The 16,080-nt window shown below is 39.8% G+C and overlaps 1 protein-coding gene across 2 annotated transcripts in view; it reads right to left on the reverse strand.

The window, feature by feature from the left end:
* KCNN2 (potassium calcium-activated channel subfamily N member 2) overlaps window positions 1–16,080 on the reverse strand; it is an 88,801-nt gene that overhangs the window by 67,099 nt on the left and 5,622 nt on the right. The window lies entirely within an intron of this gene.

The following is a 16,080-nucleotide window of genomic DNA, read 5'->3' on the forward strand; positions in this document are numbered from 1 at the left end:
CAAACATCAGTTATTTTAAGATGATAGTGCTCATATAAAGATATCTTAAACTAGATACAAGGAATCTCAAGGAGAGAGATGGATGTTCATAAATATGTATTTGAGTCATTCAGATACATTCACCTGGCGATTCTGGGCCTTTCCTAAACAGTACTGTGCTTATCTCTAATGACTTTCAAATCACAACATGATACAACTTGGATATATAAAATAAGAGTGAGGCATAGGGCCACAATATTTTTAAACAGTTAAAAACACTCAAGCTGTACCACAGATATGCACTAATCAAAAAACAAAACATTGTGCTAGGACTCACCTTCACGAATCCTGATCAATGCAAAAGCATCAGTTTGAATGTCCATATTGTTACCACAGACATATCACATAACCTCTCCTAGGCAAGTTTATCTAATCTAAATGCTTCTTTATTCTGAACATGTCTTCCATATTCTAAAACACCCTTGGCACATGACATCCTGCCCAGTGCCAACTCTCCAGAGCTGTTTTTCTAATTGGGATAAAATGAATGAACCACAAGAAGATTGGCTTGTGGGGAGGAAAGAGGTTTCACTATAATTACATTTTGTACACATTGTTCTCACGGCAGGTTCTGGGTGGGGAAAAGGACAGATGAAAATGAAGTTTTAGGCTAATGTTCACACTTGGATCCTTGTTACCTGGTTCAAAGTTCTCATTTCATTTAAACTACAAGACATTTCATGACTTTTCATACTGCTCAGTCATGAGGTTTTATAACAAGAAACCTTTTCACGTTCCTTTCTATATAGACTTCGAAGCTGTCTCATATCTACTAAGTTCTCCTTCAGTGAAATATCTATCTAACAAGTTTCCTGACTTAAATTGCTTTATGTTTCTCATCTATATTTTGTGTGAGTAAAAACTCAATATATCCCTCATTTTCTATTGAATTATGTAAAGGGTTTCAAATGTAGGAATATATTTTTGAATAAGTCAATCTTACATGAACTGAAGATGAAATGTAGCAAATTACATGAGATTTTGGTTTTCTACGTTGTAAGTACAGAGCACCCAAAAACCAGAGCACCACAGACAGAACAAATGAAGATATAATTTACAATTTGCACATTAAATGTGCTATAGAAATGATATTTAATGCAGCTGAATTATTTCTGGAAGTGTAAAACAAAGGTTTTTAGACAGTATTAGGCTATGCATCTACGCTGGTCCTTATATCAAATTATTGCTCCCTTTAAAGAATGCTGTAGGAAGTTTTTATTTTTTCATATCAGGATGATCAGAATGCATTACCTGTTAGTAGGTGCTGAACCTGTGATTCCGAATTAAAAGTGAATGAAGTTGCTGTGAACTCTTTGACATCCTAAAGCCCTGCTCAAATTTCTCTTCTACTTGTAACAGGACACTATCGGTATTCTCCATTTCCTGTCCTGAACTGTAGTATAATATTAATGTGTAGCATTCAACACTATCGGTCCGCTTCAGATTCCTCCCTTTCAACGTGTCCAGTGCAGCTCAAGAGGGAGACAAAAATGTCCTTAGAAGTTGGTTGTTCTTTTTCAAGTGGGTCTGGGACTACCAATCACTGGAGGATGCTGAAGTAGTGGCTATGCTATGCTTCATCACTGCACTAACTCAACCAGTTACAAGTTCCTCTGCTGCCTCTGTCACTTGAATACAGTTTATAGAAAACATTCTGGTCTCTGTGCAACCACTCTACTGTCCATAAGCATGCACTTGCATGACCGACTAGCTGGCCACAGATGGTGCAGCCAGCCATTTCTGCAATTACCGATCCATTCTGATTGTAGGAATCGCCATTGGTTATGTCCATTGTCAGTAAGTTCCCTTGATATGGTGTTGTTTATATAAATGGGTACCGGCGCATGCTGAGGTTCCACTGCAAACCAGTTGTTAAAAACCAAGTGGATAAATTTAATGGAGAGATGCTGTTAATATACACTCATAGGCTTTCCAGACACAGAAATGTCTGGCATTTTCCTCATTGAATGCTTGCCCCTAAAGCCCGGATGTTGTAGAAACTGAACTGATTAAACCCCTATCACTTGTTTTCTTTCCAGGTCATTTATCCCTCTACTGAAATGATTTTTTTTTTAATACTTTCCATACAATATCTTTCTATAATGCAATTCTCACCTTGGAGAAGAGAGGTTCTCATTTTTCTATTATGATATAGAACCGTTTTGCATAGGGAACCATATGAGTGTATCTTAAAAGAATTGTCATTAAGAAATAGTTGCCATCATATATCATTTATGTTGCCAATATTTTAAAGAGTTATCAGAAGCCTATATGTGGACAGAACAATTTTGGCTCCAGGGCGGAAGATAAATGGGTGCAAAAGGTAGTGGGCAGCATAAAGCAGAGCAACTGGATTCTGAACTTCCGTTTCGTTTTTTAAAGAATTCACTGCCTCATTAACTTTTATTAGAATGGTATACATGTATATTCAGAAGTGAGTAACTTTAGGCTTAATGGAGCTTATTCCAACCTAAACTAAAGCGGGTACAGGAGTGCAGTAATCAGGCCAAATTAAAATTGGTTGAAGTCTTGGAGCTATACTAATTTGCAAAGAAGAACCCCAAAACATGGTCCATTATAGTACAAAGATGCCAAATTTGACATCTACAACATAAAGTCTCCTTTTGCAGCTGAGAATTAGCAATTGATCCAAGACAATAAGTGAGCAAAACAATGATGAGTACATTAAGTTCAAAATGTGAAACTGCAAATAGAGTATTTTTGTTGTTTATCAGCCCTGGCAAACTGATTTGTGGTTGTCTTTTGCTGTTAAATATCAGGAGTAGAATCTAACTATCAAGCATGGTGGGAGGGGGGTGCCTGCTTTCCTAGTTTTGGGTGTGTTTTCATATCTAACACTTCATCATCTCATTTTGTCTGTCAATGTTACCGTACATTTATACAGTTACAGATGTTCACTTATATAAAAATGTATTATCAAGTTCCACAAATGTTTCGTTTGCATGGCTTAAGGTTAGCACTAGGGGAGAGCATCTTTAACAGCCCCGTGACAGGCAGAAATTAAACAGGGTAAGGCACTTCTAGAATGGAAATACAGTTAGGGGAAAAGCTTTACCTGTAGGCATTTTGTCTATCATCATATTATTACTTGTGTGTGGTCCCTGTTTACTTCTGAGCCCTCTCTGCTACCTGCAAGACATAGCACAAATGTGCATACCACAAAGAGTATGCAAATTTTATGCAACTTGGTGTCTTCTTCTGCAAGTGTAGAAGAGAGCCCAAACAATATACTGCGTACTGAGCCTATAAAATTCTGGTGGGACCCCTGTTTGGCTGTAATAGAAATAATCAACACTCTCAAGAGTTATAAATGTGTTGAAAATCCAGGAGTATTTAGTTAGATGAGCTTTTGAAGGTTATAGATACTAAATAGACCAGACTGGGTTTTACTCACATTGGTTCCATGCACAAGTTGCCAGAGGAAACCCATGCATTACAATCTTAATAATTTCTCCATTTTAATATTTAATAACACACTGCATGTAACAGGTAATCCAATTATAATTCAATACAAGCCCAGGGCTTCATGAAGTTGGAGTAAACAATGTAGTTGGATGAAACTCCTCAAGTTTCAACATTTGAAGCCTTCTGTAAGGTGAGCAAGCAGAGAAACCAGGTATTATTCTACGTTAACCCACTGATTTGAGGACAAAGGGCAAATAGCAGCATACAGATGCCCCTTTCTGCTGATCTGTTTCTCAGCCGCACCAACAATGTATAGTATGCCAAGAGCGTTCAGAGCCGTTTAAGAAGCTTACAGCTCAGCTCAATTATAGGTGCAGCCAACTTGCCTTGTGTGCTTTGAGATGACACTACAGATTTTTCTCCATTGCTGTTGAGGACTAAACCATTTATCTTAAACTAGGAAATAATACTAATTCTCAGAGATATCAGAATATGGCACCGAGGTGACGGAAGACACACTGAGAACAGATTACGTCTGCAGACTGTGCTGTCATTGAATGGATTTGCTGATTTATTTATTTTTTAAAAGCTTTGAGCCACACACAAAAACTGTACTCGCAACTGCCACTTTCTGCAGAATAAAACTCAGGACTACTTTTGCCATTTGTTCATGTAGATCCACATTTTTGAAATCCTGTTCTAAATGGCATGCTGTCTTCTGATCCATCCAGCATAGCAATATTTTTTTTCTCTCTCCATTGTGGATGATGCGTGCTGATCATTACACGTTTTCTGCATTTGTTCCTGCACTGGGTTTCATACCATGCCTCTCTCTTCTTTCTCCTGCCTCCCAGCTTAAGAATATCTCTTCTGTCACACAGTGCCAGACTCTAGAAGTATACTTGCTTTGAATGCAACCTTTATTATATTAGATGTTTGAGGAAATAAAAAACAGTGTTTACTTTCCAACAAGTAATCTTTGCTAAGGCTGTTAGGGAAACTAGCATGCTTGTATACAGGGAAGTGTAGTGGTTAGGTAAGCTACTGAGATAAAAATAAAATATTGTGACACCTCAAACACTAAGGACTATATCCAACTGCTGCCCTTGCACAAGGGCAAAGACTTTTGATCCATCTGCTCATGGAAGAGGAAGGCAATATTTGCCATTTACCCCTGCCCAGCAGCACCAACACACTGCAAATCTGTGGGAGCGGGAATTGGCAAAACATCAAAGACTGGGTGTTAGGAGGCACTAACTGGATATCCCCCTAACCCTAACAAATTTATTATGGCATAATAAAATGTGTGCCCAAAGGGATAATAAAGTCTTTAAAGTAAGGTTACCAGATTTTTTTCAAAGAATCCAGGGACACATTTTTTTAAAAAAGAGGGGGGAAAGTTATTTTTAGAAAGTTATTTTTTTATAAAAAAAAAATAAGATATATCTTCTGTGGTCTCCTCTGTCATGCGGCCTTCCTCTGGGCCCTGGCCTGCTCTCTTGGAGCGCTAGCTGCTGTGGAGTAGGCTCAGATAGGGCCTGGGCTTGGCCATGTGTCCTTGCCCTCCCGGTGCTCTCCTACCTCTTTTCCTCAGCAGCGGCGCGGCAAGGTCAGGGCTCCCCTCTTTCTTCTCCTTCCTCTTTCTCTCTTCTCCTTCTCCTCTCTTCCTTCTCCCTGCGTCAGCTCCAGGGTTTTCCTGGCCCCGGAGCACCACTGGGCAGTCAGCTGGGTGTTCTCGCTCCTGGTTCGATTTGGGTCACGGGGGGGGGGGCTGGTCAGTGGTTCCCCCAGCTGATGCGGCAGGCATCCCTGATTTCCCCCTTGGTAGTGGCGGCGGCGGCAGCAGCAGTGTCAGTAGCCCGGAGCCAGCCTGGTAGCACAGTTGGCTCTGGCTGGCTTCAGGAGCTGCCCGCTGCCGTGGCACCCACCATTTTATCTCGCCGGAAGTCCCCATATGATGTGTCTTGTGCCATTGAATCAATCACACAATATTCATTCCCTACTAATAAATCTGCAACACTTAAAATATAAATCTGGGGACATTAAATGAAATCTGGGAACATTCCAGGGACAGATTTTGTGCGGGGACAGATTTGTAAATCCGGGGGCTGCCCCTTGGAAAAGGGGACGTCTGGTAACCATACTTTAAGGTGCCACAGAACTGTTTGTTGTTTTGCTAAAACAAACTAACCCAGCTACCCTTCAGGCGACAGATAGTAGTTAAGGATTACTGAATATCACCGGGGCAGTGACCCCCAAAAAGGCATTTTCTGCCACTGCCTGTGAACCTTAGAATGCCCTTCCCTCTTGCATACATCCACTAGTTGTTTCAAACATCCTGTAATGATATATCTTCTTGCCTAGGTTTTTCCTGGTCCTTAATATAGGATTCCCCTTATTCCAAGTTTGAGATCTAACATCAGGCAGTGTAGAATATTTTCATATACTGTCACGTGTTCTAGCAAGAAAACTCCCACTGGTGGATATGTTAGGCTGTAAAGGACTTGGGCTGTTGTAACAATCTAAACAACTTCTATATGTAAACCAACATCTACCATCTTGGACAATAATGGGCTATCATGGACAATCAGAAGGCTAGCAAGTTGAAAATGGACCCAGTTATGACTGAAATAATAATGATTGATAAGTACAACCCAAGAAGGGTAGAGAAATACAACAATATGCAATCTTCTAGATCTATTGCTCTGTTCAAACTTCAGATCGCCAATAGTCCTCCTGTTCATCAACTTCCTCTTCTGATATTATACTTTTTATGGGAGTTATACATGAGCAGGTCAAATGAGTACATTTCACCAATGCACCAGAACTTGTTGCACCAGTGACAGTGTTGCCTTGCAGGGATAATGCCAATTTTTACCAAAAAAAAGAGAGCAATAAATAGCCCAAGGCATGTACTGTAAAGGGTTTCTTTTCACTAAAAATGCCTGCCTCATTCTGCCAATTTTATATATTACAGCAAGATGCTGAAAGGTAGGATTTAATATTCAAGCTTTGCTGAAAGATGCAATTTGTAATTTAAACATGCCAAATTATTCTGACAGCAAAGTTGTGTTTTATGTTTCAGTTCAAGATCTTTGGCAGCCCATCTGACCAAATATGAAGTCCCTTTTGGCAGTATTTGTTACACTACAAATCCAAACAAGTGTCTGTCCAACATTTTTTTGAAAATCTGCAAGGAAGGAAATTCTATAACCCCACTAAGCAGCTTATTTCACTGCTTAACTGCTCTTACATGATATTTTTTAAAATTACCCAAAATGTAACTTCCTGTAAATTAAGCCTACTCCTTCTTGTCCTGTTCTCAAGTGATGCAATGAACAATTGTATTTTTATCCACTCATATATTTCACAATATTTGAAGTTTGCCAACATAACTGCTAATCTTTTAGCACACCAGATTTGATGACATGCAAAATACCATTCAGCTGAATAATCTGTTTATTTTAAACAAGAAGCACATTCTACAAAGACAGAAGGACGATGAAGTCTCACCCCAAAAAATGATTGTTAAATAAGTTCTACAGGAGCCAGAAGCACAATATCAAGACTAAAAATAAAACCTCAGTCTGTTCTGCCTTCACAATTCAAAAATATATACAGAAGCTAGGTGTGGCTTTGTCTGCTTTTGTGCTGACCAATGATGACAAACTCTAGAACTTTACTTTTATAGAATGGTAAAATTCAAATGATGCATTTCTTCTAGTAATCCTATTGTATAAGGTTTTACAAATGTGACATGAATATAAATCTTCAAAACATCTGCTGCTAACAATAACTTGGAAACAAACTAATAATGAACTGTTTATTGTCTGTATTAACATAGCTATTGTTTCTGAGTAAACAAGCTATTCTATAAAAGGACATTTATGTTTCTTAATAAATCTGCCAATTTTCCAATGGTGAGAAGTTCAATTTGCAGTTGGAAAGTTATCTAGCTTATTCTCTAGTTTTGATACAAACAGGAGAAGAATATGACTTGTATTCTAAATCACCATTCTGTGATCAGTTGATCTTTCCATGTTTTTATTTTATTTATAATAATACTTCTGATCCACTAAATCAACAGGAGCATTAAACCATTATAAAACACAGAAAGGTTTTGCTTGTTTAAAGACCTCTTCAATTAGCTGAACTCTTTCCACGAACAGAAGAGCAAAAACTCCAAGGGTTTGTATTTGCTCAGTTAAACAAATCCTAACATTGGTTGGAGAGAAGCGGAATACAAAAAGGTCGTAGAGCCACCACCACAGCTGAACCTATGCTCCTCACACCAGAGTAAAGAAGGGTCAGAAGGGAAGGGAGTAAAATCCATGTCCTTTTTGCTGCATGAGCTTTTAGGCCAGACCAAGAGGTACAAGTCATGCCCCTTTGTGGGTGTTAGCCAGTAGATTCTTGGCTGTCTCCACTTGGCCACACACACACACACACACACACACAAACACAGAACATCCCATTTTGTTCCCTTCCACCATACTCTGCAACTGCAGTGGGGCCTCCGTAGAAGCAAAGCCCTCTATCCAATTCACTGGTGGAGGCATCTAGATAAGGGTTTAGGATTTCTGCCTTAGAGAGAGTAGGAGGGAGACTAGAATATTATTCCAGGAATAATGGGACAGCAAGAGAAACCACTTGAGAGAGCAAGAAACCCTGAAACTGCTGACGGTAGCAAACCTAGTGGAGCAAATGTTACAGGCAATGAAGTGTCAGGGTATGAAAGCAGAAAGATAAAGTGAGTGGCTAAGGTAAGGGAAACCTTTAAAGGAAGGATGAGTAGCCCGTGCTGTGTCTTGCACAGGGATTGTTTTTATATATATATTAAGACCACTTATCTCTCTTACTGTGGGCGAAACCATACCCTTTAGCTCAGCATTACACTTTTGAGAAATTGCAATCCATTTCTTCGTTGAAGAACAGCATCAAGAGCGGACAATTTGAAGCGAACAAGCAACAGCAAGGGAGCGTAACCCTTCCATCATTTCTCCCCCCCCCCCCCCCCATCCAGAAGCTCTCAGAAATTTCTAGAAAATCTCACAAAATGAGACAGCAAGGGAAGTTGCAGGCGGGGATGGAGTCAGCACCTTTCTCCCTATTGTGTCCACACCCTAGATATTCTACAATTAAAACTAAAAACCATAAGAGAATAAAACAGTGTGTATCATCTGAGGACAACATCTTGTGCAGACGATACCTGCTATTTAAAAGTGTGTCCATGGGAACATGCACAGCAAGGAATCAAGAAACATAAGTCTCTTTTCACAGCGAGTTTTACTGTATGTACCGGTAACTTGAAATTACATATCTGCAGAAGTCAATGGCACTGAAATTAAGCCATTCTAGATCTGTTTCAATGTTATTTGCAATTGTAACCACCAATATGCAAGGTTTTTGGTTCTTCATCTAACACGGGGCGTCTCAAATTCCTAGCAGGATGGGTACAACAACTGGCAGTGCAATAAGCAGAATGGGGTGTGTGAGTAGGCAATTGATTCAGAGGACAACATCAAAGGAAGATAACAGGAGGGCTGAGCAAATCCTGATTTTCCAAAAAAAAAAAAAAAACAACCAAAAACTTTTCATTCAAAGTTTTCATTCCTTAGGGAGGAAAACTAAAACCTGGTTTCTGATGTGTCATTAGCAGAATTATAGTTGTAATAACCTAAATGTGACATTTTCATTGAAGCTGATGGAGAACTGCAGACATAAGTGAAAGGGATGCAAATGTAAGGGATTGAATATACCTTGATCCTTTTAAAGGTAATTGTTTTAAATGTGAATTAGGCTTGCCTTGGGAATAACGGTCACCATCAAACCCCACAAGAACAAAGGCTCCTAGTAGAAATTCAGCGACAGTAATATTAAAGAGAAAAGAGTACACGTATCGCACACTGCGTAATTTCTTATCTGTGGGACAGAGAAGAAACCTAAGATTTATGGGCAGAAATGCTTATGAGGCAATAGCATCTCATGCTAAAGTGTGCTAGATTTCCTCCTCTGTTGTGGCTGCTCTCCTTTATTTAAGTGCTCTTTCACTGCCAGCCTTTTTGGAGCCATGGGCACATTTCCAAACCAGATGAACTGCTGGCAGCACCAACACCAACCACACACTGCAGCCTATTATATTGGCTACAATTGAATGCTACTTCCAAGACTCATTTTGGGGGGGGGGGGTGTTTGGGGGTTGGTGTGGACACCAGGGAAAGCCTCTGCCCATGCAAGTATGTGTGTGATGATAGTCAGTGGCGTAGCAAGGTCAGGTGGTAGCCGGTGTGGAATTTTTGTTGTCACTCCTCCCGCTCCCGCACTGAAATTGCAATCTTTCAAAGAGAGCCACGCAGGCGATCCCGATGCAGATCCCACCTCCCCCATCCTCCCTCCACCCTCCTCTGTCAAAGAGAGCTGCACAGGCGATCCCAATGCAGATCCTGTCTTCCCACCTCCCTCGATCCTCCCTCCATCCACCCCGTCAAAGAAAGCCACGCAGGCGATGCTGTTGCTGGTCCTGATACGGCTCCTTCTCGCCTCCTCCCCTCTCCACCAGCGCATGACCTCTCTCTCTCTCCCCCCTCAAACCAGCTGGGCTGCAGAGCTCTCCTAGACGCCGCTTCTCCTCCCCACCCCTCACCCCAAAGCCAGCGTGCCTTGGCCCTTAAATGAAAAGCGAAAGCAGGCGACAACAGCCTCTCCTGCCTCCGTGCCCTTCTCAGGAGTCCACGTCAGCCCCAGAAGGACCCTGCTTTGCCCCATGAGCAGCACAGCTTTGACCGCAGCCACACAGACATGCACACACCACCTGAGCGAGGGCAGGACATGGACGGGCAGGGAGAGAAGGGTCTGACCAACCACGCATGCTTCCGGCCACAGAGGTGGGAAGGGGACGCATTGGCATTACAATGAAACTCAACCCCATTCGGTTCCACTACACAGGCAGTGTTGAGTTCAGCCGGCATTTTGTCACCCCCCTTATGATGGCACCCAAGGCGGACCGCACCTCCCCGTACCCCCTTCCCACGCCCCGATGTTAGTGACCCCTGATGACCTACAAGTGCCTAATTCCTGCCAAGCATGAGGTCTGCAGACCTCCCCTTTTAGGATTTCTCTCTCTAAGCATCACATAAGTCGTAAAACAATGTGATTCGTAAATCTGATGACAAATTTCACTGTCTTTATCTCACTGCGTTTATTTCCAATGACTTGCAAGACACAACATGATGCAACTTGGATATATAAAATAAGAGGGAGGGATAGTGTCACATTAAACAGTTAAAAACCATTGGAGATGCATCACAGATATGCATTAATAATAATAAAGACACTGTGCTATGACACAGAAATTCAGGAATCCTGATCAATGCAAAAACATCAATGTGAATATATAGATTGTTACTTGCATGTAAGTCCTCATAGGTGTGTACTTGCTTGGATCTAGCTTGGTGGTGCTTGCCTCAAGGTTGGCCCAATGCCCAAAAATAAAATATAATATTTCACTCTTGATAAAACAGAGACCTAGGTCATGGGTAGGCAAACTAAGGCCCGGGGGCTTGATGTAGCCCAATCGCCTTCTAAATCCGGCCCGCAGACGGTCCATGAATCAGTGTATTTTTATATGAGTAGAATGTGTCCTTTTATTTAAAATGCATCTCTGGGTTATTTGTGGGGCACAGGAATTTGTTCTCCCGCTCCCCCAAAAAATATAGTCCAGCCCCCCACAAGGTCTAAGGGACAGTGGACCAGCCCCCTGCTGAAAAAGTCTGCTTACCCCTGACCTAGGTCTTCAGTCTGAGTGTTAGGCTTGAGCTTTATTTTGTATTCTCCACAGTATACCAAACTCTGGGTCCACAGGCCATTCACTGAAGCACAAGGACAGCTATTTAAGTGCTCTGTAACATCATTATTTGTTGTAAGAACTATTTTAAGTACAGCCCGGTGTTTATGAGGATCTACAAAAGAAAATGGATGTACAAAGCGCATGGGGCTGACTAACTTAACATGCTCATTTTGGAATACACCTTAAAAAGCTCATGAAAACATAAGAAATAGGAAAAATAACTGTCTATGTTATCTTGTGTGATTCAGGAGTATAGTATGCAGTTATAATCTGGCAATCCACAACACACACACACAGTTTGTTATATACAAAACAACCTAAGGGTCTATGCTCTGAGAACATTACACAGTCACTTCTAATTAATGTGCATATTAATGTGCAAATGAATATTATAGTGCAATCCTGCCACTCAGGAGTAAGACCTATTGAATTCAATGGGGTTCATTCCCAGGTTAACTGGGTTAGAATTGCAATTCTATGCAAACTTCCTTGGGAGTCAGTCCGAGTGAAACAAACAGCAGTTAACTACCAAGTGGATGAGAAATAGTCAATCCAAACTTAAGTTTCCCATTTCTTGAAAAGGTTACTATCAATCAGTACCTGACAGCCCACCACCATCTAGTATGTATTTTTCTGTACACTTCGGCTGTCCCATCCAAAGAATGATACAGATCTAAAACACCAACTACTTGTTATTTTCAAAATTCTGTCAGACCATCAAGAGCTAAATGTTACATATAATTAACAGCTTAACATGCTACTCTTTTCTTTAAACTTTGAAATAACCTCCAAGTAACATTTTTGCTCCATAAGATATGCTTTCCATTCTTAACTCATCTCCATTCAATCACATGCCAATGCCAGTATACATGCTTTGCTTAAAAAAAGAACCCCTGACAGTTAAGTCCAGTCACAGACGATTCTGGGGTTGCGGCGCTCATCTCGCTTTACAGGCCGAGGGAACCGGCGTTTGTCCACAGACAGTTTTTCCGGGTCATGTGGCCAGCATGACTAAGCTGCTTCTGGCAAAATGGAACACCAAAACCAGAGAAGCACAGAAACGCCATTTACCTTCCCGCTGGAGCGGTACCTATTTATCTACTTGCACTGGCGTGCTTTCGAACTGCTAGGTTGCGGCAGGAGCTGGGACAGAGCAACGGGAGCTCAACCCGTCACACGGATTTGAACCACCGACCTTCTGATCAGCAAGCCCAAGAGGCTCGGTGGTTTAGACCACAGCGCCACCCGCATACCTATGCTTTGCTTACTATCATGCTAATCAGAGACAGCAAAAAACCAGAAAATGCAGCTTGACAACTTGAAAAGGTACCACCAGTAACAATGAACTGTACTGGGCTGCATGCACCATTGGATTGACTTATTGTAAGGCAATCCACAGACCTTTTATTGATCTTCCAACCACACTGAAGCCACTGTACTAAATAAATAGGTATGACTGACTTTCAAATCTCTCATACAACATTTACTGAAAAATACTGCATTTCTTTAAATTCAATAACCTTTGTCCTCTTTTTTTTTTTTTTACAAGAACATAAGCTCATGTTTTAGTGCTCGATGAGCATTAATTATGTGGCTATAACAACATAGTGCTAAATAAGGTATCGCCTGCACTGCATGTTCATAATCATATGGCTCACTTATGCTGAAAACCATGAAGAGTGACTTTATTCACATGCATGTGCATCCACACACATATATATATTTGCAAATGAAGCAAGAATTCAAAGACTCTGAACAAACACTGTAGTATTTTCAGATACAAGTAATTAGTTTACCCTTTTTTTGGGGCTTCCCCTTATTTTGGAAAGGTAGGATGAAGTCTTCCAAGTTATGTGTTATTACTTGCCGTATTCTATAAAGGGAAGACCAATACTGCATGTGGGGAAATGATATTCTTCACAAAAGCTCCCCTACAAAAATTGAAATTCTTAATTTACACTCAATAAGGCATTGGTGCTGTGTTAGGATTTTCTTTCCAGTCAGCATGTGTTTTACAATCATTATTGTAGGAAAAAGCATACCTCCCTCTATTGGCCTGAAGCACGATCTTCATATTATGCAATGTGTGCCTCAGTAAACATCTGTAAAAACTTTATATTTAAAATCATTCTAAAATGGTATGAGTATTGTAATTGTGCTCCGTTCTAAAGCAAAACGACTTTGCACATGCATCACTTTTTGACAGAAATGCTATTTAGAAGGCAGGTCTCTGTCAAATGCCAAAATTCTATGCACACTTATTGGAACAGAAACGTTAGTTTGTTTTGCTGATGGACTTAGAATGAAGATTAGGCTTAGCACAGATGTTAGTTTCCAAGGGTTGCAAAATCTTTGGAACTGAACTGGCCAAATACAATACTACGAAGATTTCCAAGTGAGTGGTCATCACCTCTGAATACCCTCCACAAGACTGTGGGGTTTAATACCTTCTCTCTTATAAGCTGCTCACATCCTTTTTCCTTTGTGTTTCACCAGATTATGCAAACAGCGAATGTAGCATATTTTAACAGCATGTATGCACATCATAAAAAATAAATAAGCCATTCATCTCTATTCAAAAATGTCTTTTAACTAAATTTTAATATTCATCTGACACTGGATTTCCAGAAATACTTTGAATCACAGTGCATATTCTCTTTCCTATATGTTCACGTACACATTTACTTTCGGGGCAAAAGATGTTAAATTGCATAAACAAGTATTAGCAAAACTTCTGATGCCAAGAGCTGTCCACAGTGCTGAAGGTGAAAGCTTGTACTGTGTACAGAGCTGGTGATTTTTCTTTCTTTCTATAGAAATTGAGCTTTAAATATATATAGTGAAACTCTTCCCTATGCCCTCAACGGAAAATAGTGAAGTCAGGCTGCCTACTGATGTAGATTTATATGATATCTAAAAGCTTTTATACCAGAACTAAAAATAGCCACTGCCAAGGCTTAGAAAAACAACACTATACAAGTGTTTGAACTTTCTATCACTAAGATATCTGGGGAGTATGATACTGGAAAGCACAAGGAAATTATTTGTACTGAAAGGTTTCCTGTGATACTTTTTGGAACTAAAATGAACCCTTATTTTATTCCTTACCAAGAAAGAGGGAGAGAGAACACATTTGTTAAGCTAATATTCCTGGTTACGATGTAATGCTATTTCCTTCAGAACTAAAATATTTATTGCAACATAATTAAAGAAAAATGTTCCTGTCTGCTGTTTCTCCTAACTTATATTATATTGATTACACTTCTTTTCAGCATACATTTAAATAGTCACAGGTAACTTAGACAAATTATAACGCAGAACTACATCATCCACAGAAGTGAATAAACTCAAATCACTGCATACATGATTTCCCCTCAACTATCCACCCAAAAATAGCTAGTTGCTGCTGATTTTGTGGGCACTGACTATTGCTGTCCTAATTTTCTATCATCTGGTCATGAGAGAGCAGGTGGATATTTCACAAGGATGTAAAGGATGTAATGAGGTCATTGTGGTCAGAAAGAAAGAAAAGCCCAGACTTCATTTGAAGATTTGCAATGTACCAATAATTTCACAAGAATGCCCTGCTGTCTACAGTAGCCAGATTTAAAGGAGTACCACTGTACTACTATCACTATTTAATTAGGCTTTTAAGATACAACAACAATAATGGCAATTACTGGTAAAACAAATCGTCAACAGTCACTGACAACCACTTTAAAAAGGTAGTGAGTTTAGAAGTAATCACATAACTGTAATAAAAGGTTAATTTTTATTGCATTTACCATCACTTTCATAAATATATCGGGGGGGGGGGGGAATTCACCAGCATAAAGTATTTGTAAGGTTATAACTCGCCGAAATCTTTACTTGGGTTAAAATGCTCAAGAATAAATTATTTGAACACTGATGTTCAGAACTTCATCGCTTAACTGGTTGTAGGCAATGCTGATTTTATAACATACACCACTCAATCATCTGAATGTTTACTCAGAAGTAAGTTCCATTGTGTTCAGTGAGATTTGCTCTAGGGAAGCAGGAAAAAAACTTGCACAGCCCTATATTGATTTGAATTGATTTATTTGCATATACTGACTTGCAAATAAAGATTGATCTTTTTACAAAAGTGCTACAAATCAAACATCTGTTTAAAGAAATGTAAACTATATTCCTGTTATCCATTTTAAATGCTTAGTACAATTATATTCATCTTTTTTATGACAAGCAGTAAGCTTCTTCAGGCTTCACATGACTCCTGAGGGGATATTTTATTTGCATTACTGAAAATGATGTACTATTATTGTGATTTGAAACATATTAGCTCAGATTTACTGGGGAAGATGTGCATGAAAAAATATTGGTAAATAAGTTATGGGTTCCAAGAGGGGGAAAATGAGATTTCTTTTTAAAAAAATAATAATAATACTGTCTCACTTCCACACAAGCACTTCCACACAAGCAATCCTATGGTTTGTGCTAAGAAGTATGAACCTAAAGCTGGGAGGAAGGTTTGATAAGACTGCGATCCTACTCAAGCCTACCTGAGAGTAAGTCCCATTGCACTTCAGTGGGACATACTTCTGAATAGATATGTACATATGTACATTGTTAATGCATTTTTTAAAAATGTAATTTTTCTTTCTACTAGAGCTACAGTACAAGTTAAGAGAAACAGATCCTGTGACCTTGAGCTATACAACACACTACCTGAGAAAGAACCTTCAGGATCTATGGTTTGGTTTGAAAAGGCTCGAAAACACTTCACAATT

Source organism: Podarcis gaigeae (assembly GCF_964106915.1).
Source record: "Podarcis gaigeae genome assembly, chromosome: 11".
NCBI lineage: Eukaryota > Metazoa > Chordata > Lepidosauria > Squamata > Lacertidae > Podarcis > Podarcis gaigeae.